We start from the raw sequence: 18,269 nt of genomic DNA, 5'->3' as shown, positions 1-18,269 counted from the left end.
ATTGGCCCCTATTGTGGGTAGTCTATATCGTATTGACAATCAGCTTGAGCTTGTGCTTCGAGAATTAAATAAGTCACCGGCACAGGCCCCACAGAAGGTTGAGTCTATTAATCAGAGTAGGATAGCGGCCCTACCAAATGATAGGGATGCCCCCCAAAATACAATGTCCTAAAACCCCCTGGAGGAAGCCTCCTGTGTGGTCCCACCCATAGATAGCCCTCCGAACACTTGCGAGGGATCTTCCTGGGTGACACTCCTCCCTAGGGAAAATCACAAGGTTAGGCATGGAGACCAACATCATTTTTGCAGTCATGATCTGCCAATTGGGCCCAGTCAGCAACATCCACTTCACAACCCATATGTAGAGTGCCCAGGAAATACATCTCCAAATAGGGAGGGTAAAAATGTTATACTGAACTTACCACCGGATCGCACCCCCTTTACCTTGGTACTCACCGGAGTCCCCTATCTCCCACCAGGCCACCAAGAAAAATGCCAAAGCCTCATTAATAAATCAGCTCATTGGTGTCACAGTAAAATATCGCCCCAGGTTAATCCGATAGATAATATCATCATAGCCAGGCGAGTGAGATGGGTGGGCTGCAAGACAAAATCAGCTAATGGAGATTATGTGGTTCTTAATTTTAGGGACCCCGGGTATGTGCATTTCCGTTAGAAGCACCTTAATGACACAGCAGGGGAGAATAACCACATAAGGGTCCACCCGTTGGACTTTTTCCACCCACCTAACAAGGTCAGTATCCAGAGCCAAAGGCTCCCTACACTAGGCCTAAGAACTTATGCTCGTCCACAGCATTTGTCATTAACCCACCCCAATCATGTTGAAACCCTATTACTCCTTGCTGATATTGATTGACTGCTAGCTTATCCTAAAAAGGTAGCTGAGGAGGGGGGCGAGGCACAGGAAAGTAACAATCTGGGCAGTGTTACTGATGTGGTAGAAACTGTAAACACAAAGCGTGCGTCTTTAGTACATCCCATACCCTAGCCCCCCCACTAATAGAGTTAGGGGTACAGAAAACCAGGGCAAATCAACCCCCTGCTTAAAAATCATCCCGTTGAATATTGCAGGATTCCATTCTATGATAGGGAATGAGGAGTGGCTAGGGTATAGCAGAGGCTTTGACCTCATTTGCCTCCACGAAACCTGGTCTAGAAATTATATATCCTTGGATGGCTATCGCTCCTTCTGCGTTCCTGCATTACCTTCTGCCGCAGGAAGGGCTAAGGGTGGGATTGTGGTTTTTATATTAGTAAAATATGGATCTCTAAAAGTCATTACTAGAAGCTCTTCACCCTGGCATCAACTAATTATGATCCATAATTGAAGTAAGGCCAAAATACTTCTGGTAAATTGGTACCACAATATCTTTTGATCCAAATAATTGTAATGTCATTGAGACCCTACATCATGAGATCACGCACATCACTGGGCGGTGGCAGCCACTATGCATCATCTGGGTAGGAGATTTTAACTGAACAATTTGTAAGCACAGCTCTCAACGTGTGTGTTGGCTGGAAGACACAAAGGGAAAGCCCTAGCCCCATTGTAGTCACTCATCCCATGGAGAAGCCCTAAATTCTGTTCTAATAGGGAACGGTTTAGGCCTTATAAATTGTTGGGCCAAGGATCTTTCACTGCAGTGTCCAACTCATGTTGGCTGTGGCAGGGCTAGTTCCATTGATTTCATGCTAATATCTAGAAATTTCTGTTCATGACTTTGTGATGGAACCTCACTGCCTGAGTGATCATAACCCCCTTATTGTCTCCCACAAAGACCCAGGTGGGGGGGGGGGGGCGATGATCGCCCAATCTATTACCACTGGAACAAGGGAGTCAGGATGAATTGTGGTAAGAGTGATCCCTCAAATTTGAGGGAGATATTATCAAAGGCAACTCCCACTTAATTATGGGGTGTTTGAAGTCAGACTCTTCTCCAGAGGATGTTGGTCGGGAGTTTGGGTCACTATGCGCAGAGGTAGCCATTAGGTAGCCATTAGACTGACAAGGAGTCCTAAGCATGGGGAACCCCAGGAGGCCCGGTGGTTTAATTCCAATTGTTCTAGGGCCCTTAAAGATTTAAAAAGGGAGCTTAATGTTATTGCCCGTAGCAGAGATCTACTTAAAGCAGCAAGGCACAAACATAAAACAATAATTGAGGTAGAAAAGCAGAACTGAGAAGTCTAGCATGGGAAGATCTAGAGGGAGCAGGAGCCCTAAGAGACACAACATTTTTAGGGAAAATAATAAATCACCCATTATTTACTGAAGAAGCTAGGCAGATGGATTCACTGATCCTGGGAGATGCTTGGGTAGCCTACTTTACTGGCATCTTCAACCCCCAAATTATAAGGGTCGAGGAATACATAAGGGATTTGCCTGCAGATTTATTTGCAGCTACCAAACTCAGTCTATCTATAACAGTAACTGAATTTGAGGAGGCATTAGTCCAGGGGTCCTGTTTGAAAGCACCGGGTCCTGATGGGGTCCCCCTTGACCTGCTTAAAAATAATCTAAACCTGTGGGAAGGCCTGTTGACATATGTATTCAAGGCAGTAATTATTGTACCAATGCCCGCATCCTCGAAGAAGGCAATAGTGGTCCCGTTTTTAAAAAGGGTAATAGAAGTGACCCGGCTTGTTACAGGCCAATTTCACTTACTGATGCCACAGCTAAGGTATTGGGTAGAGTTCTCCTTGCCCGTTTGGAGACCTGGACAACCACCACAGGAGTGATATCCAAACCGCAATATGGTTTCAGGAGGGGGCTTGGCATGACCGAGCAATGCCTTAATTTGTCCTTAATTATCAACAAACACGTGAAGGCCAGGAAGGGCTCGATCTACCGGGCCTTCATGGATTTGTCTAGTGACTTTCACACTGTTAACCGGGAGAAGTTATGGGATATGCTGCAAAATTTGCGTGTAGAACAAGCACTGGTGTGGCTCATCTGTAGGCTACATTTTAATATTTCAGTCTCCATAAGATACAGCACTCAAGGGGAAAAAACTGACCAAATAGCTTCAACAGAGTGTGTCCGTCAAGGGTGCATCCTAGCCCCTTTTCTGTTAATATATACAAAAGATCTGGAGACTTCCCTATTAAGCAGGAAACTTGATTTTCCCAAAATTGACAGCAAATCTGTCCCCTTGCTATCTTATGCTGGCGAGACAGTGCTAATGACCACAACAGCGAATGGCCTTCAGAATTCCCTTGATACTTTTATTGATTTTATGTCGTCACTTGATCTTAAAGTACATTTTATTAAATCATATTTATGGTATGTGGCCCAAAGAGTACAAAAACTAAGATTTTTGTAGCATGGGACAAGATAATAGAAAAGGTTGAGAATTGTATGTACCTGGGGAACTTATTTAACAATAAACTAAGTTGGGACCAACTTGTGACAGCAAGAGCCCACCATACAACTAGGGCTGTGGATGGGCTATTTCGCTTTGCATGCAAATTAGGCCATAAGCCTGTAAGGGAAATAATCACCCTTTACAAAGCCACATGCCTTTCGATCGCAACATATGACAAAGGGGTATGGGGGCAGTACAATATCCGCCAGCTACAAATAGTAGGAAATAAATTCACTAAAAGGCTAATGATGACACCTAATAGACCTAATGGACCGCCTAATGGACTCTGTCTCGTATTCCTGCTTCCACACCCTCCACGTCCTTCGTAAGACCTTCAAATGGATCCCCTCGAACATAGAAAGACCGTCACTCATGCCCTAGTCACCAGGAGACTCAACTACGGCAATGCACTCTATGCTGGAATAAACAAAAACCTCACCCACAAGCTGCAGAACATCCAGAACACCAACGCAAGACTGGTCCTCAACCTGCCAAAACACTGCCACATCTCCCAGCACTTACACACACTCCACTGGCTCCCCGTCGAGGTGAGAATCACCTTCAAGATTCTCACCCATGCACACAAGGCCCTCCACAGCACCGGACCAGCATACCTAAACATCCGACTCAAATGCCACGCACCCCAAAGGACCCTACGATCAGCTTAGCTCTCCTACTCCATGGTCCCCCGCACCAGAAAGACCAGATCGGCTACTTCTCCTTCCTTGCGGCCAAAGCCTGGAACGCCCTTCCGCTCCACCTCAGACAGACAACTTCGCTCCCCATCTTCGCAAGAAACCTCAAAACCTGGCTCTTCGATGGACATCCTCCTTGATGGAATGGATCCTGCACCCCCCTACCCCTAGCGCCTTGAGACCATTACGGGTGAGTAGCCGCGCTTAACAAACTTCTGATTGATTGATTGATTGATAGTGCCCCAAACCACCTATGTCATGACAAATTGGGATTAGAGTACATAGAGGAACGCATATCTTGTGCCCCTCCACTCCTATGGGTGTAAATTTTGCTATCTGAAGAACTAACGTTCTCAAAAGAAATAATAAAAGATTGTCAAAACTTGGCCAACTCCCTAAAAATACCATGGCCTTATTTTGCGTAGGATAAATATTATGAAATAGGATTATCGCATTTTTTATGATAGTCCTGAAAGCATCCCTCTGAACGCCAAAGTCATTATCAAAGAGGCATTACATTCAAGGGGAAACATGCATTATCCTCACCAAGATTAGATCGGTCCAACGCACTTGTCCCCTGCCCCATTGCAATAATATTTAACATTTAGCACTAACCTGCAGATTAGATTTTCTTTAACTAGATTTCATTTAGACATTGTGCATCTTTAACTAGATTTCATTTAGGCACTGTGCATTTTTTGCTGGCGATTCTACACCAGAGTGGTTGGGCGAATGATCTCTCACCTTGTCCATGTGATAATCTTTCAAGCCAAAGCACTTTAAACTTTATCTTATTCTGCACTTTATATAAAATGGCAAGGAGTAAATTTGTAATCCCACTGTTGAAGAAAATTTGCCCTTGTACATATGTTGATGGTTTTAAATGATTGCACTCACTAGCTACCCCTGATATTTGTATTAGAGTAGCCAATTATATACAAGTATCTTTGGCAATTAGAAAACGTCATGAGTAAGAATCCCCTGAGTTGTCTCACCGTAACTACCGTATTCAAAGAGTTGCATGTCCCTGGTATTTTATGAATTGTTTTTAACATATTGTTCAGAACTGTTTATATGCTGTGATAATGTTTTTGTTACTCCTAATGGTGTTATGAATTGATACTAGGTTGTTTTTATTTATTTTTAAGTAATATGCACTTTTGAAGGTTATAGACTTTAATCAACATGAAAATGTTGTAGGTCTGTTCAGCTGCTATAAAGGCCACTAGAAAAGAACCTTAAAACGTAAGGATTGACATGGCTCATTGTTTCCCTTTGTGATGTTTTTAAGTGTCTGTTTAATTATTCTATGTTGGCATTTGAGGCCATCACGTTTGACCCAGCGAATGAATTTTAATGAAGTATGTAACGTTATTGTACGGCCATTTGTCCTAGGCTGGAAATCGATGCTGCTGTTGTTGATGTACTGAATGCCCTTTTTTGTACTTTTTTATGGCTGGTTAAGCCGAATAATGATTTATTGATGATGAGCAATACAACTTTCACTGCCCCGATGCCCCTATTTCACCAACCCCACAGCATGATAGTAAACTACCACTAATGCTCCATTCACTTGCTAAAGTTGCCTTAAATATTCAGTGATTAATTCCTCAGTGGTGAAATTCTGAACGTGTCCCTTATTCCCAACAGATTGAAACCTAAGCGTTGTCACTATTCTCATGTCAAACTCTATCAAGTAAGGCTAAATGAAATCAGGTATTCTTTGACTTAGGACATTCCTGTTCCACCCAAATCAAGCACTACAACTCCAAGTGGAACCTTAAACGCCCTTAGTCCATGACCCAAACACAAAAACTAGTAGATTTGGAGTTAGCTTGTTCTGCTACCCACCAAGGCCTAGATTTACACAGAAGCCACGTGGCACAGCTCAGTGCAGGAAGTGGAGTTGCATGATGTAAAGTTGCTGCATTTGCTGAAAGGGAGAGAGCAGAACAGTACCCTAACTACTAAAACATGCTGCTGTTGTGCTCTCTCCCTGCACTGGCCATGTGCCAAGGCAGACACCTTTGTGCCATGGTGCAAAAGTGTCTGCGTTATAGGAAGAATAGGTTTTGTGATGCAATGATTTCCTTCCAGTAAGAAAACTATGCTTTAAAGCATTTCCCACCTTACATGTGTGCTGTACAATGCAGCACACATGTGAAGTGGGGAGAAAAAGGAGAAAAAAAACATTTCTCCTCGTTACACCTTCCTTGAGGAGCCACAGGATTTTAGTGCAAATCTCTTTCTACGATCCTTTGCAGATATTGGGTTGTGTCAAAAACCATGAGCGGGAGTAATGCAAGGCAGTGCCTTGTCCCCAATGCTGACAGTGATCACAGAGTAGTACTTGTTGTGGTAATTTATTGTTGCACTTGGAAATTGTCCACATATATATTGGATTTTTATACATATAAGGCCCAATCTCAAGTAGCATTTGTGGTGCTGCATACATTCGTATGGATAACATTTTGGAAAGCTCATGATAATTGGCATGCATAAATCCTCTTTTTGGCTACACTGACTGACCAGTTCAAGGTCCTCACAAACCTTTTTTGCATTGATTTGTTTAAAAATTCCAAAGCCAAATTAAATTCAGTTTTCTCTGTTGCAACAGTAAACTAGTTTCCTCTGAAATGACTTATCCTTCCTCACACCTTTCTCATAAGCTAAGAACATAGTTTCCCTTCACTTCATAGGCCAAGCCGCCTTAGGTTGTCTCCTATACATATAATTTACTTATTGGTCCCTAGTAGAGTGGAACCCATATACCCAGGGCCTGTAAATTAAATGCTACTAGTGGGCCTGTAACACTGATTGTGCCGCCCTCTTAAGTAACCTTTCTAAGCATGTCTCAGGACTGCTATCACAGCCTCTGTATGCAGTTTTAAACTGCCATTGCAACCTGCCAATATAAACCTCTTGTCAGGCTCAAACCTTACTTTCTGATACATATAAGACACCCAGGGAGGCCCTACACAGCCCAAAGGGCACGGTGCAGGGCATTTAAAAAGAAGGACATGTACTTTTATGTTTTGCATAACCAGGTAGCAAACAACTCCTAAATTAGTTTTGAACTGCTGCAAGGCCTACCTCTCTCATAGGATAATATTGGAGTTACCGTATTAGACTAAATAAGCTATCAAAGCTATAACTTCCAATTGGGAGCAGGAGAACAGGTCAAGTTTGGTGTCTAAAGAATCGTCATTAAATGCCCTCTTTAATGATAAGGTTGGATTTTTAATCGCAATTCTGAACTGCCACTTTTAGAAAGAATTTTAGGAACAACCTTGGGTTTTGACTTAAAGGGCAGCAAGGCCAAGTCAATATATAATTAACAAAACAAAAGTGGTGCCAATACTGCACTAGATGTGAACAAAATACTTCGGATCATGGACTGAACAAAACAGTACCACTATAAACCACTTTTTCCGTTTGATTTTAATCAACAATTTTAGGGGGTCAGTGCTTCATTAACTCATTTTTAAGCACGGTTTTATTTACACAGAAAGTAGCAAAAAACAATACAACATTAATATATACATTTCCTACACAAATACACACGACACTGCTACTGGCATACAAGTGTCAATCATACCATACATTCATACTACTCAATCATACTGTGAGACATTTGAGACAAATAATCAATGACAGTTTGGCGATTTTATGAAGAGATAGGGGGCTTCCGAAGACTTGTTTACAGCCTAATGGTGGTAGTTTGAAAGTAATTAAGTTGTTATTTGTGCGGTTAGCCCACAGCGGAGAGGTCTACGCGTTTCGAATCCCTCAAGTTGTGGGGATTCTCATCAGGACCAGATGCTCACTAAAGAGAGAACAGAAAAGCTAAATTAGACCAATAGACCCTTATACACTATAATTTCCTCAACGCGAACCTTGTGCTAGTGTCTTACCTTGCAGCCAATGCCACCCGAAGGGAGACTAGCGAGTGTGGAGTATAGACCTTTTCAAAAAAACCTTTAAAAAGACAGAAGGAGGGAGGATGGAATTAATTTCAATGTCGCATAAAGCGCTGGTATATGTGATAGCGATGTTAGTCCCAAAATAGCGTCTTACTTGTCAGCCTGTCAATGTCGTGTATCTTACTGCTGGCGTACCACCGGACTGAGTGCCGGCTATTGCAGATGATGATTCAAGTGTCGGAAAGACTTCAATTGTCGTCTGCAAGAGATGAACCAAAAACGGAGTGTAGTGGTTGCGTTATTGTGGCTAACAAAGGCTCAAGTGTCACTCGTTCAATTATTCTCTTACCTTCCGAGGTAGTTCGAAGAAAGTTTTACAGGGAACCCATAGTCCGTGCTTGTGGTGCCAATGCAGATATTGTTCACAGTGCAACAGGAAGGAAACCCCTTTAAACTTCCTGTCTTCGTTCACGGGCGGAATCTGGGATATGTAGTTTTTTTCGCTGCGAAGCTAATTGAAGTAATGGAGGACTGCTTGATCGGGCGGTGATTGCGATGTCGATGTAAAGGCTCATGGGATTTGTAGTTTGCCATCGTGGTGTGTTCAACTTTATTGACAAGAACAACACATCACGCTAATTGGCGATCCAATGGATATACATATAAAATGCAAAATGAAACGTGGGTGTGGTATGATGGGGCTGTGAAGCAAGTATCATAATTGACGTTATTTTGCAGGACAACAGTAAACCGGAGATGTTCTCACAGGAATAGATTCATAGGTTGAAAATCTCAGACATTTCATTCAATCCCTCGACAGATGTATTGAATTTAATTATCAACATCGCTTCTCTTTTCAACAGTTTGGCATCCAAATCTCCTCCTCTGCTGTCTTGTGTAACTTTCGAAATCACAGTCCATTTGACATCTGCTTCTGCATGGTTGTTAAGACGCCAATGGTTTACCAAAGGAGCGTTTTGTACATTTTTTCGTATTCTTGATTTGTGCTGTTGGATTCTGAACCTTATTTCCTGGTTTGTTTTACCAATATAAAGTTTGTCACATGGACATAATATCCCATATACTACAAATTTTGTTTTGCAGTTTGAAAAGGAATCATGTTTCCAATGAATGTCCTGATGGATGAAATGATTGCCTTCCAAAGTAGAATCGCAGCACACACATGTGCCACATTTGTGGTGGCCTTGAATCGGAGGAAGATTTAGAAAGCTTCTCAAGTCCGGGACCTTTGTTTTTGGGAGAGCAGCTCTCACGATCTGATTAGCTATGCTTCTGTCTTTTCTAAAAGCAAATAGTGGGGGTTCTTTGAGGGAAGGGTCCAAATTTTTTACAAGGTGCCAGTTTTGGGAGATGGTCTTTTTAAGCCAATTGGACGTGGGTGTAAAGGTGGAAACACAGACAATCCTGTCCATTTTGGATTTGTCTCTCCTTTCAAAGAGAACTTCCCGTGGGGTCCACCATGCACGTTTCATGGATCTCTTCAAAAGTTTTTTAGGATATCCTCTTTCTAAGAGGTTAGTCTTTAATTTTTCTGCATGAAAGAGAAATTCATCCTTGAAAGTGCAATTCCTACGGATTCTTAAAAATTGTCCATAGGGCAAATTGTCCCTCAGGCTGCGTGGGTGATTGCTGGAATAGAGTAACGCTTTATTTCTGTCGGTTTTTTTCTTGTACAGTGTGGATACGAGGTGTCCCTCACTTGGGTAGACTTCAACGTCCAAAAACGGTATTTTAACTTTGGAAGAGCTCAGGCTGAACTTAATGTCCGGTGTTCTATTGTTCAACCAATTAACGAAGTCTCGCAGTTGGTCTTCTTCTCCAGTCCAAGTTAAGAACACATCGTCGATGTACCTTACCCAATGTCCGATGTAAGTTGAGAATGGGTTATTATTGTACACAAAATGTTCCTCGTATTTTGACATGTAGAGAATGGCCAGCTCTGGGGCGAAAGGACACCCCATCGCGACCCCTTTGATTTGTAAGAAAAACTCGTCCTTGAAACAGAAATAGTTATTTTTTAACGCAAAGGTAGCTAGCTCAAGGATGAATTGTGTTGGGACCTTTTCAGGCTTAGGTCTACTGTTTAGAAATGTCTCCAAAACTGCCAGCCCTTCGTCTTGGGGAATTTCCGTGTACAACGAAGTGACATCTAGGGTGGCTAAGAGATGTGTATTTTCTTGAAACTCCATTGTGCTCAATTTGATCAAGAAATCCGTGGTGTCTTTGATAAACGACTTGACCTCTTGCATAAAGGGTTTAAGGAAGAAATCTACGAATTTTGAAATTGATTCAGTCAGGGACTCACAGCCCGAGACTATAGGACGACCCGGGGGATTGTTTTCGTTTTTATGTACTTTGGGAAGTACGTAGAAGATAGGTGTACGAGGGTTTTTGTTTTTAAGAAATTCATATTCTTTCTTGCCTAAAAAGCCTTCATCAAATCCTTTCTGGAGAATGTTGAATAGTTTGCCTTGCAATTCAGCCGTTGGATCTTTATTAAGCTTTCTGTAGCAAGTAGCATTGGATAGTTGTCTCATCACTTCTGCCGTATAGCGTTCAGTGGCCCAGATGACAATAGACCCGCCCTTATCCGCTTGTTTAATTATTAGGATTGGTCATTTCTTAGATCAATCAAAGCATCTTTTTGAGCTTTCGTCATGTTAAATTTGACTGATCTCTTTTTGTGTTTTTCAGCTTCCGTGATGGCAGACAGTACTACCTTTTCAAATAATATTACCTCCTTGGGTGTTTTCGCTGTTGGTGGGCAAAAGCAGGATTTTTTCCTTAAACCTGTCGTCTCTGTGTTGTCCTGTAATGGATTGTCCAGGAAGAAGGTAATCAGGCGTATCTTGCGGCAGAATTCAATGAATTCAGCCTTAAGTTTGACAAAGTTGGTTGCTTTAGATGGTACGAAAGAAAGACCCATTTCTAGTACACTACATTCATCATATGTCAGAATTTTATCTGAGAGTTTGAAGATAGACGTCATCTTTGGTTCTCGTGATTTTTGCCGATCTGTGATAGTTGGAATCCTCAGTTTTTGTAATTCTGACGTCTCGTAGACATTTCCCATGGTTGGTTGGAGAATCTGGATCTGCCGCGAGGTTTCCGCTGGCCTCGTCCTAAAAAAGACGGTTGTTGAAAGTTCTGTTGTAAATTTGGTTGGAAATTAACACGTCTACTGGGTTCGCCCCTTGTACTAGGGTTGTCAGTGTCACTGCTCCCCGAAGAAGATGATGTTTCGGAGAAATTGATGAAATTGTACCTAGATCTCCCTTGGTAATCCTGTAGAAATCGTCGTGAGTCAGGTCTTGTATAAAAGTCAATTTGCAGATAAGGATAAATCTTTTCTAGAGAAAAGTTCTTTTTGTCCTTTTCGAATTTGAGGCCCTTTTGATTAATTGAATAGTCCTTAAATTCGAGGATCTCCTTATCGACTTTGTCCAAAAGTTCTTTGGCATCCGTAATCAATTGATTAGTTTTAATTTCGTTCTCAAGAACCGAGATTTCTTCCAATTGTTGTTTCGACAGTCTTTGTGCTGTTTCGACGGTGAGGACCATGAGGTCTCTACTGCATTTTGTTTCGATTTGACTGAAACCCTTTTTATAAGTTGGATCCTCTGTGAATATTACCGGGACGTTACGTATTTGGAGGCCGCCCAGGATGGTACCTGCCCTCAGATGTTCAATTAGAAAATGACCGTGCAGATCAGTCCGTATTTGCTTCTTTTTTAGTCTAACCAGTCTGTCGGATTCGTTATTGATTTTGGCAGTCGTGCTCAAGGCAGCGGAAGAAAAAAGTGGAGGGTCATTCAAAAGCTTAAGTATATGTTCCTCGCTGTATGCAAAAGTGTCGCTAACTGACATAGTATGTCAAAGAAAAATGAAGAGAGAAAGTGAAAAAAGGAAAGAATCACCTTATAATGCACACCTTTAAATGTGCTTTACCTATACAAAACACACTACCCGTGACTCATTCAAAAATCTGCAGGCTACTCCTGCTCGTAATATCAAAGAGAATCAAGTCTAGAAAAAACCTCGCGAGTCGACACCCGCCAGACAACCTTAGGAACAACCTTGGGTTTTGACTTAAAGGGCAGCAAGGCCAAGTCAATATATAATTAACAAAACAAAAGTGGTGCCAATACTGCACTAGATGTGAACAAAATACTTCGGATCATGGACTGAACAAAACAGTACCACTATAAACCACTTTTTCCGTTTGATTTTAATCAACAATTTTAGGGGGTCAGTGCTTCATTAACTCATTTTTAAGCACGGTTTTATTTACACAGAAAGTAGCAAAAAACAATACAACATTAATATATACATTTCCTACACAAATACACACGACACTGCTACTGGCATACAAGTGTCAATCATACCATACATTCATACTACTCAATCATACTGTGAGACATTTGAGACAAATAATCAATGACAGTTTGGCGATTTTATGAAGAGATAGGGGCTTCCGAAGACTTGTTTACAGCCTAATGGTGGTAGTTTGAAAGTAATTAAGTTGTTATTTGTGCGGTTAGCCCACAGCGGAGAGGTCTACGCGTTTCGAATCCCTCAAGTTGTGGGGATTCTCATCAGGACCAGATGCTCACTAAAGAGAGAACAGAAAAGCTAAATTAGACCAATGGACCCTTATACACTATAATTTCCTCAACGCGAACCTTGTGCTAGTGTCTTACCTTGCAGCCAATGCCACCCGAAGGGAGACTAGCGAGTGTGGAGTATAGACCTTTTCAAAAAAACCTTTAAAAAGACAGAAGGAGGGAGGATGGAATTAATTTCAATGTCGCATAAAGCGCTGGTATATGTGATAGCGATGTTAGTCCCAAAATAGCGTCTTACTTGTCAGCCTGTCAATGTCGTGTATCTTACTGCTGGCGTACCACCGGACTGAGTGCCGGCTATTGCAGATGATGATTCAAGTGTCGGAAAGACTTCAATTGTCGTCTGCAAGAGATGAACCAAAAACGGAGTGTAGTGGTTGCGTTATTGTGGCTAACAAAGGCTCAAGTGTCACTCGTTCAATTATTCTCTTACCTTCCGAGGTAGTTCGAAGAAAGTTTTACAGGGAACCCATAGTCCGTGCTTGTGACGCCAATGCAGATATTGTTCACAGTGCAACAGGAAGGAAACCCCTTTAAACTTCCTGTCTTCGTTCACGGGCGGAATCTGGGATATGTAGTTTTTTTCGCTGCGAAGCTAATTGAAGTAATGGAGGACTGCTTGATCGGGCGGTGATTGCGATGTCGATGTAAAGGCTCATGGGATTTGTAGTTTGCCATCGTGGTGTGTTCAACTTTATTGACAAGAACAACACATCACGCTAATTGGCGATCCAATGGATATACATATAAAATGCAAAATGAAACGTGGGTGTGGTATGATGGGGCTGTGAAGCAAGTATCATAATTGACGTTATTTTGCAGGACAACAGTAAACCGGAGATGTTCTCACAGGAATAGATTCATAGGTTGAAAATCTCAGACATTTCATTCAATCCCTCGACAGATGTATTGAATTTAATTATCAACATCGCTTCTCTTTTCAACAGTTTGGCATCCAAATCTCCTCCTCTGCTGTCTTGTGTAACTTTCGAAATCACAGTCCATTTGACATCTGCTTCTGCATGGTTGTTAAGACGCCAATGGTTTACCAAAGGAGCGTTTTGTACATTTTTTCGTATTCTTGATTTGTGCTGTTGGATTCTGAACCTTATTTCCTGGTTTGTTTTACCAATATAAAGTTTGTCACATGGACATAATATCCCATATACTACAAATTTTGTTTTGCAGTTTGAAAAGGAATCATGTTTCCAATGAATGTCCTGATGGATGAAATGATTGCCTTCCAAAGTAGAATCGCAGCACACACATGTGCCACATTTGTGGTGGCCTTGAATCGGAGGAAGATTTAGAAAGCTTCTCAAGTCCGGGACCTTTGTTTTTGGGAGAGCAGCTCTCACGATCTGATTAGCTATGCTTCTGTCTTTTCTAAAAGCAAATAGTGGGGGTTCTTTGAGGGAAGGGTCCAAATTTTTTACAAGGTGCCAGTTTTGGGAGATGGTCTTTTTAAGCCAATTGGACGTGGGTGTAAAGGTGGAAACACAGACAATCCTGTCCATTTTGGATTTGTCTCTCCTTTCAAAGAGAACTTCCCGTGGGGTCCACCATGCACGTTTCATGGATCTCTTCAAAAGATTTTTAGGATATCCTCTTTCTAAGAGGTTAGTCTTTAATTTTTCTGCATGAAAGAGAAATTCATCCTTGAAAGTGCAATTCCTACGGATTCTTAAAAATTGTCCATAGGGCAAATTGTCCCTCAGGCTGCGTGGGTGATTGCTGGAATAGAGTAACGCTTTATTTCTGTCGGTTTTTTTCTTGTACAGTGTGGATACGAGGTGTCCCTCACTTGGGTAGACTTCAACGTCCAAAAACGGTATTTTAACTTTGGAAGAGCTCAGGCTGAACTTAATGTCCGGTGTTCTATTGTTCAACCAATTAACGAAGTCTCGCAGTTGGTCTTCTTCTCCAGTCCAAGTTAAGAACACATCGTCGATGTACCTTACCCAATGTCCGATGTAAGTTGAGAATGGGTTATTATTGTACACAAAATGTTCCTCGTATTTTGACATGTAGAGAATGGCCAGCTCTGGGGCGAAAGGACACCCCATCGCGACCCCTTTGATTTGTAAGAAAAACTCGTCCTTGAAACAGAAATAGTTATTTTTTAACGCAAAGGTAGCTAGCTCAAGGATGAATTGTGTTGGGACCTTTTCAGGCTTAGGTCTACTGTTTAGAAATGTCTCCAAAACTGCCAGCCCTTCGTCTTGGGGAATTTCCGTGTACAACGAAGTGACATCTAGGGTGGCTAAGAGATGTGTATTTTCTTGAAACTCCATTGTGCTCAATTTGATCAAGAAATCCGTGGTGTCTTTGATAAACGACTTGACCTCTTGCATAAAGGGTTTAAGGAAGAAATCTACGAATTTTGAAATTGATTCAGTCAGGGACTCACAGCCCGAGACTATAGGACGACCCGGGGGATTGTTTTCGTTTTTATGTACTTTGGGAAGTACGTAGAAGATAGGTGTACGAGGGTTTTTGTTTTTAAGAAATTCATATTCTTTCTTGCCTAAAAAGCCTTCATCAAATCCTTTCTGGAGAATGTTGAATAGTTTGCCTTGCAATTCAGCCGTTGGATCTTTATTAAGCTTTCTGTAGCAAGTAGCATTGGATAGTTGTCTCATCACTTCTGCCGTATAGCGTTCAGTGGCCCAGATGACAATAGACCCGCCCTTATCCGCTTGTTTAATTATTATGGATGGGTCATTTCTTAGATCAATCAAAGCATCTTTTTGAGCTTTCGTCATGTTAAATTTGACTGATCTCTTTTTGTGTTTTTCAGCTTCCGTGATGGCAGACAGTACTACCTTTTCAAATAATATTACCTCCTTGGGTGTTTTCGCTGTTGGTGGGCAAAAGCAGGATTTTTTCCTTAAACCTGTCGTCTCTGTGTTGTCCTGTAATGGATTGTCCAGGAAGAAGGTAATCAGGCGTATCTTGCGGCAGAATTCAATGAATTCAGCCTTAAGTTTGACAAAGTTGGTTGCTTTAGATGGTACGAAAGAAAGACCCATTTCTAGTACACTACATTCATCATATGTCAGAATTTTATCTGAGAGATTGAAGATAGACGTCATCTTTGGTTCTCGTGATTTTTGCCGATCTGTGTAAATAAAACCGTGCTTAAAAATGAGTTAATGAAGCACTGACCCCCTAAAATTGTTGATTAAAATCAAACGGAAAAAGTGGTTTATAGTGGTACTGTTTTGTTCAGTCCATGATTCGAAGTATTTTGTTCACATCTAGTGCAGTATTGGCCCCCCATTTTTTTTTTGTTAATTACTTTTAGAAAGAAAGCATTTTCTTGTTCCACCATTCGGTGCCTGCTGCGTGAATCCTAGGTCACATGACTAAGAGTAGTTGGCAGTTGGTCTTTGTGCATTGCTCCCAGACAGTGAGACAAAGGGAAGCTAGGTGTTGGCAGGATGGGCCAGCCTGAGTTAATGTGGGGGAGGACCTGTCACCTACCACATTTGCACATCACAAAGGCCTTGCCTGGGCACCCACACAAATAGTCAAGGAAGCAGGGAATTTTAAGCACCGCTGGGGAGTGGAATCCTATGGGAGCTTCCCCCACTTCAAAAGTGGGCACCAGGTTTATGTATTGAACCCCAGACACCAAGTCTTCAGTAGACTTCTGGATCTGTGAATTCTGTTAGGAAGGACTGCTGTGCTGCTGAAAGGACTGCCACTGTGCTGGCCTGCTCCTCTGAAGGACTACTGTACTGCTGTGCTTCCCTGCTGCCCTATTGCCTGGGTGAAAAGGACTTGACCTGCATCTCTAAACCCAGGACCCCAGAGTGCAGAGGACGACAAGGGCTAGTTGGCTGGCCTCCTGATCAGAAGCTTTGGGGGACATAACATGCTTTCAACAACCTTGAGCCCAGCATCTGGACTCTGCCATCTGTGAGTCCTACCCTGCCAAGGGGTGCCCCCCCAGTCTTGGACCCTTGGAAGAGGGCTTGATGGTGCACTTCCAGCGCATCTGTGGAACTATCAACTCCGAGCAGAACTGACGCATCGTCTCTGCTGTGCGGACTTCTGTGGCGCCAGGATTTCGCATTGCAGCCCTCAGTGTCATCGGAACCACCGCAGTGTGACACATCCCTGATACAGGCCCGTGCACTGCAAGGCATTCATTGATGGCAGCCTAGACGAGGATGCAGGACTCTGCATTGCATGCCCCGCAGCTTCTTAGGACATATCTGACATATCCCCGACCAGGACTTTTCATCACATGCCCCCCTGTCCATGTCCTCCTGGACGATGACACAGAACCCCACATCGCAGCCTCGCAGCTTCACGGAACCAACGCTGTGCGACACATCTCCAACCAAGACCTCTCATTGCCTCAACTACGCGAATCATCCTCAATGCAAAAGTCAGCAACTCTTCACAAGCAGGATTGCTCAGAAGGATTAACTGGGTCTGAATAGCAGGCCCACGGTTCATCGCGTCAACCTGAACTTGTGACTTTGTCCCATTGTAAGCAACCACATATCTACAGTTGACACTTTGTGCATTTTAGCACAATTTTCACTTAAATCTTTAAAACCTCATATCTCTGGTTCTACTGATTGGATTTTTGGTGTTTGAGTTTTGTTTTAAATTATATATACAAATTTTACTCTGTTTTTCTAAATTGCTATTGCCTTTGACTTTATTATTGTTTGAAGTGCTACATAAATACTTTCACATTGCCTTTAAGTTAAGCCTGACTGCTCTGTGCCAACCTGCCAAAGGGTTGAGCACAGGTTAATTTAGGGTTTGCTTGAGACTTTAACCTGACAATGATAGTGGTTTCTGCCTGACTAGGGTTTCATCCCCTCAACCAGTAATCCAATTTCTTACAAGTACACATAGTCCTACAGTACTATTGGGAAGACGTCCACCATACATCATTAGTCTGTGGTCCTCCTGCAGGTAGCACAACATTAGGTTCTGGAGATAAGGTGGAGAACCAGTCACTGTCTAAAATATTATCCAGACCGATTATTCTTTGTAGTCTTGAAAGTCTGATGCTGAACTCCCTAGGAAACAGGGTTGATGCATTTGGCTAATGTCTTCATTGTCTCCTCAGGACACAAGGTCTAGTGGAAAAGATTCACTAAAAGCAAATTTAAAGCATGTTAAAGGCTCAATCAATCACCCGTAGAAGCACGCAAAATGGTCTGGAGAGACCTATGCATAAGACCATAGACTCCATGTTCACAACCTCAAAGAAAGACACCACTTGTTAAAACAGAAAAGAGCCAGCATGCCCACCTCATGAGATACTACTCCATCACATGACCTGGAAAGAGTTGAATAACCAAGTACCTCAACACATAAAAAGTGTACTCAGAGTCGATAGCTTGAACCAGAAGGGAAACAAGTGCTCCAACTATTACTCTTACAGTCTAGACTGATGGACCCCACTGTACACCTGTAGCAGAGGTCTTTACTTCTCAATGCAGCAAGCACAAATCACAGTGCGTTTAGAAAAACTAAAGAAATGTATAAAGAAAACCAAGTATAAAGGCTTTGTGGCACAGCAATTAAGTAAGAGGGGACTTGCTGCCTGCGGAGGAAGGTTATGAATCAAACAGAATTATGTGTGACAGG

Source organism: Triturus cristatus, chromosome 8 (genome assembly GCF_964204655.1).
Source record: "Triturus cristatus chromosome 8, aTriCri1.1, whole genome shotgun sequence".
Taxonomy (NCBI): Eukaryota; Metazoa; Chordata; class Amphibia; order Caudata; family Salamandridae; genus Triturus; species Triturus cristatus.
This window is presented reverse-complemented; position numbering follows the sequence as displayed.